The sequence below is a fragment of the Chamaea fasciata genome, unplaced genomic scaffold (assembly GCF_029207755.1).
Source record: "Chamaea fasciata isolate MVZ Bird 193981 ecotype frontalis unplaced genomic scaffold, bChaFas1.0.hap1 SCAF_1, whole genome shotgun sequence".
NCBI classification, from domain to species: domain Eukaryota; kingdom Metazoa; phylum Chordata; class Aves; order Passeriformes; family Sylviidae; genus Chamaea; species Chamaea fasciata.
The window spans coordinates 110375979-110382167 of record NW_027094086.1 but is presented as its reverse complement, the minus strand read 5'-3'; positions in this window follow the sequence as shown (position 1 = coordinate 110382167).

Genomic DNA, 6189 nt, shown 5'->3' with positions numbered 1-6189 from the left:
GAGCCAGCGCAAGCAGTGCGGGTCGGAAGGAGCCTGCAGGAGATGGGGGTGCTGCTGGAACGGGCCTCAGGAGCATCAGTCAGGACCTTCTCTCTGCAAACAGAAGAGCTGCCATGCTTCCTTCTCCTGGTGCTTAGCACTGGATGCCTGTAGGCTTCTTCCGGTGGCTTCACTTCTAGGTCTTTTCTGTCAATGCTTGGTGTATCTGAAATATGAGGGAAAAGGCTTTTTGTGGCAAACGAAATTATTGCTTTTCTCACAGTTTAATCTGAAAGTGCCTGAGAGTAAGGAGAAGGTCGGGCCAGAGTTTGTTCATTCTTCCCTTTGCCTTTTCCCTTTGCCATGTTCTTTCTTTGCTACCTATGATGCATCACTAAAGATGCGGTACTTATGTCTTACAGTCCAGTGCCTGTATACTCAATACTCCCCTTAATACGAGATTGCCACCAGCCTTGTGTGAGGTCACTTAATCACGCAGTCTTCCAAGTGGTTGTCCTAGTGAGGATTTCTTGCCAGCAGGACTCTCACGTCGGTAATGGACACCTGGAGAGTTAGCCTGTCCCAGGGCAGAAATCTTAGCCCAGGCCTAGGGTTAGGTTAGGACTAGGATCAAGGTGAAGAGAGTGAGAAGTAGGGAACCTTCTGGCATTAGACTGGTGCCTAGGCACAGTTCCTTCTGGGGTCATAACTGTCATGCCATTTCTTCCCTTTGGAATCCCATGATCTGGACATAACTTCCACTCACAAGACCTTTATCTGGAGGGCAGGTAGGGTAGGCATCAAGTGCCAGGGGAATTTGGAAGAGAAGGCACGTAACAGTTTTCTGCTTTGCTAGAAGCTTGGCAGGTTGGCTTTGTGCTGTAACACTGTGAACAGCACTGTTTAGCTCCTGTCATAGTGGGTAGGGAAAGGAATGCAGAGTGACGACTATTGTGCTTCCTTTTTGACTTTGAGACACACAGTATGCTAATGGTACCCTGGTATGATCCTTCCTAATCACCTAAAACTTCATTCCCTTGTTTTAGGGCATATCATGGGTGGAGAAAGCTGTGTAAGGAGACAACTGAGTGGCTGCTAAAAGTCTGGCTGAATTGGATGTTGGTTGCCTTGTAAGTTACTAAAAGGATAATCAAAAAATCTCCATGGACTTCTCTGTAGAACAGTTACATAGGTGTTGCTCTCTCTAATGGAAAAAGTAAATGGATTTAAAGTGGAAAGGCTTTCTCAGTTGCATCTGTCAGTCCCTGCAGCTTAGCTGTACTCTCCAGCCTTTGATCATAGGAGGTAGGTTCCCTTTCCAGAAGAGGGCAGAGCTTTTTCATAGCCAGGGCTCTTTGTGTCTGCTGCAGGCAGACTTTGCTCAGAGCTGGGCCGTTAGCTGCTGTCTCTGAGCTAAGACATGTTTATTGCCTGTGCCCACGGTTGTGATGGGCTAGAGTCACACTTCAAGCCAGTTTTCAGCCACCTGTGTCAGGGTGACAGCCTCCACAGTACTGCCAGGTGTACAGTATGTGTGGGCACAGGTGCTGAGAGAGATACAACAGCAGGTTTTCATGCTCTTTATTTGAAGTTTAGCTAAAGTGGCCACAACAAATGGAGGAGGAGCATTTATGGCTTCAGAGCAATAAAATGGAAAAAAAAGAGTGAGTTGTATATATGCTCTCCTCTTTCAACTCCTCTTCTTCCTTGGTCATATACTGTTTAGGTGCTCCTCCAAATCAAAAACAAATAGGAAGGAAAACTTATCATTTCACTGTGGCACCTTTGGTCAGCATTTATTCAGAAGTATACAAGAAGTAAAAATAGACAGTTTTAGCTGTTGATCATGCTGAAGTTAACAGAAATTATATAAGCTGCCAAAAATATTGTCATCTTTTTCCTTGTCTCCCAAATCTGTTTCCCTTCTAAAGCAAACATCCTTGGCTATCTATGCAAATGCAATGCCTTTCATCATTTCCTGAAAATGTCAGAACTCTGCTGCTGCTGCAGAGCTGAGCTTAGAAACAGAAAAGCAAAGAACATTGTCAAATCAGAAGTCTCCTTTAAATCATGGATGAGGACTGGAAATTGCCTGGAAACTTCTTGGGCTCAGTGGTGTGTCCTATGGATCTCCAACGCTCTTGCCCCAGTTCAAAGAATTTATCCCTATCTACTCATTACAGGTCTTATGGAAATATTTATGTTGTGTGAAACCAAAACTGCTTTGAAAGGAGATCTAATGAATCTTCAATCTAAAGCATCTTGGAATAAGAACGAAGCTTCTGAAATGCTCAAATTTGTGTGTTTCTTATGATTCCCTATGCCAGCATTTTGGGTAACTTTTTGCTTTCAAAATGGTTTATTAATATGTCAGTTGACTTTCTAGGAATGGTGCTTTTTTAATTACTAATTTGCCAAGGGATTCAAGATCACCCCTGATTAGTATGTTTCTACTTTTTAAAACATTCTGCAGCACCATTCTGTGCTATCACATCTTGTGACAGTCTGTCCTGCTGATTTAGCAAGACTTCACTGCATGCAATATGGCAGTGATCCCAGGGACTTAAATGGGTGAGAGAAATGATTTATGGAATACCTTCTTTAAAAGTACCTGAGGTAGGAGAACTGCCTCGAGTTTAGTCTCCAGACCGATGTACTGACAAATTTGTTTCATAGTCATGTGCTAATTGCTTTGGAATGAGAATCACTTGCTCCTGGATCCTTCTACCAAAGCAGCATGTACAAAATTAATTTCACAAAACTCAGCAAGAGACCATATGGAAGGGGAAAATGGTATTTATTTTAAACAAAGTTGATTTCAGTCACTAACACATTGTGTTGTAGATGTCAGTCCCTTGCACTCCCACACCATGTACTCAGAAGCATCCAGTCATGTGTGATACTTTCATACACAATCTTCTATTAATGTTTCATTCAAACCAAGTTCAGTATTTCTGCCACACAGCAAGTTAAATTGCACTAACACACATGCCCACCATTAGGTTATACTGGTGCAGTTTTCTTCTGTGTCTGCAGCTGCTTTTAACTTTGGGAATTAAAAATCGAAAGATGGAAATTGTAGAGACGAGTTCTATTATGTACCTTAAAAACCTAAGCCTTAAACATACCTGCAAGCTGTGGATAGTTCTTCTAACCACCCCCTTGCAGGGGGAGCGGAGCAGGAAGAATGCTTTGCTTTTTTTCTTTTACAGAACTGTGGAGGTTCACTGAGGAAAATGTTGCTTTGTTTTGGGCTTCAAATGAAACTTGGGTAACTCTTTAATCTCATGAACTAAACTGTGTAAATTTCCCCTTTCCTACATTTGATTCCTCTGCCTGAGACTCAGAAATGGCTCTTCTGTATTAGTCACAAGTCAGCTAATTATCATCTTTTATTGGACTAAGTCAGCTGCAATGCCAAACACCTCATGCTTTTTATTGTCATGTATCTTAGTTTAGTTAACCTAAGCTCCAATGCCAAACATCTTGTATATTTAATTAAATTATTTTATTTTCATTTAAAAATTATTCTATTTTACTTTAGTTTGGTGTATTTTTATTTGATTATTTTATTTGATTATTTAATTTAATTTAATTTAATTTAATTTTATAAAATGACTAGTCTTCCTTTGAAATCCAGGGTCCAAATCCCAAACTGTACTCTTAGACACAGATTTAACATGTTCTTCAGTAAAGGTATCAGCCCTGTGCTAAATGAGCTGCTCTCTGCCAGATCCAGACTTGGTCTCAGCTGTGACCCCACAGAAATGCCAAGTGTTTCCAAGGAAGCAGGCCTCTGCTGGAAGCTGTATGTTTCAGCTGTTTATTTTGTGTGCTGATGAGAATTTGGGAGGATCTAACAGAGTGGCCAGCACATTTTGGAAACATGTTTTAGATAGGCAGATTTTGTGGAAAGCGATCGCCTTCCCTAAACAATTATAACTCAGCATTTCCAGGGCTTTGGTTTCCCATGCCCCACTTGTTCCCGTCTCAGTAGGAAATAATTTTACCAAGACATAGAGGAGACTGTTCAAAGCATCTGCTGACAAAAGGCTGTGTATCATGTTGCAAATGCATGTCCTCATTTGCTGGAATTGTACAGGCAAAAGAGAGCACAGAACTGGGGTTGAATACTAAATTTCCCAGCAAAAAACAGCTAGCAGGTGCTAGTTGCTGTGAAATCTGGATGAATTTAAAAGTGATTCCTCCCTTGCAAGGGAGATGATGATGTGAGAGTGAGCTGTTTGGGAACAGGTGCACTTAGGAGAAAGCTTGCTTAGAAAAGTCAAGTGTTAAGCTTGCCTGGCACACAACTGACAGGAGAATTGGAATGGCAATATCTGAGGAGGTGATGCGTGGTTGGGAATACCTGGCTGGTCAGTGGTGTTCATTATGGGAATGTCAGGTGAGAGGACGGTGAAATAATTATGGTCAGTCCCATAACTGAGTATTATTGCCCTCCAGGCCCATGTGTGAGAACAACCACAGTGATACAGGATTTGTCCACAGGAGAAACGACTGAGGCCAGAATCACTGCTCTTCATGATCTGCTCATGTGGATATACAGCGTTAAAAACAGTTGCACCTTATTCTTTCAGTGGCAACTTTCTGGCAGAGACAGAAGCAATAATGTTTATACTGTGATATCAAACAGTGCCCTTTCTTCTCCACTTTTACCCTTCCCGCTGAAACTGTAAAATAGCAGGGAAATTCACTGCTAGAGTCTCTGTCTTGCTGCAGTCAGATTGTTTCGCTCCAAATCCTGGTCTGAATACAACTAATATTGTCAAAGATTTTTTTCAAATTTGAGACAAAAAGGATTAACTAAGGCCCATCTTTAGTGAAGGATCTATTATCAGATGCCAGGGTGAGTTAGATCAGAACATAATTATGTACTTCAGTGCAATATTCAGTTGTTAGTCATTCTTCCCTAATGGTGAAATGCGTGACAGTTTCGGGTTTTGATTGGCACCTCCATTACCTGCTCTCAGTAAACAGATTATTGGCCTCTTTTTTTTTTCCTTTTAATTTTTTAACTAGAAATTTGCCATCTTCACCTTGCACACAGTCATGTTACCCAGCCTGCTCTAATGTGTGCTGCAACTCATAAATGAGCAGCTGCCATGGCTACTGTAGCCATACAAAGAAAAGCTCTTCAGCTTTTAAGGAGTGGCTGGAGGCAGGTAATTAACCACGGCTTCACTCCTTGCACGCAAAGTGCCTGGAAAGCCACACACCAGGCTTCCCTGTGGATTTTCCTTTTATCAGCACTTACTTCAAGGATTGCAATGTTGCTGCCAGTTCTGGCTACAGTGAGAGAGTAAGAAAAAGCAAGGCAAATCCAGTTTTAATTAAGCTGGTGATAACAAAGGGGTCTTAAAAATATAATAGCAGATTAATCTTTGGAGAACTTCCTTCTCCTGCTTCCTTTTCCCCATTTCAGGCTTTACTCCTTCATGCTGTTGTCTGTTCACTGCGTCAAGAAATGTATCTGTAATGCATCCAGGAGTAAGAGGGTGTTCACCAAATGATCTTGGCTCTTTTCATATCAATGCATTGTCATTTCTGCATCTTAATCCACTGGTCGTCCATTTCTGAAGAGTCCCTGATATTATAGAGCTATTTAAACTCATTCTTTAGCTTGCAGGGTAAATCACATTCTGCAATGTAGCAGACTGTTATTTGTCTGTCAGCCTACAGTGAGAGGTCTGATTTCTGCCCACTGACTTCACTGCAAAGTTCTCTGTTGCCTATAATTAGGGTAAAATTGGGTCTGAGAGTGTTAAATTACATCTTCTCCAGTACAGAAGAGCATACCCTGACTTTCAGCCATATCAATCTGTTTCCAAACAACAGTGAAATTCTTTTTGGGTCTCACTGAGCCATGACAACATGACAGTCTCTTAGAACTATAGATTGGATTTCAGGACAGAAATTGCTACTACCAGCTAGTTTGAATTGAGTAGAGGGAGGCAAAAATTCATCCAGGAACTTGCTGCAAACCTATACATCCTGGGTGAGCTGTAGGCCAAGAACTGCAGCCTCTTTTACTCAAAAACAAAAAACTCTTACCAGGAAAGCTACTGGTATTGGTTTATTGGAGTATATTTTATTTCTCTCACTTTCTCTCTCTCTCTCGTCTCATTCAGAGCTTATTCACTTGCCTCAGAAATTCAAACCATTAGTAGTTGCTCTTTAAAGGTCAGCAAT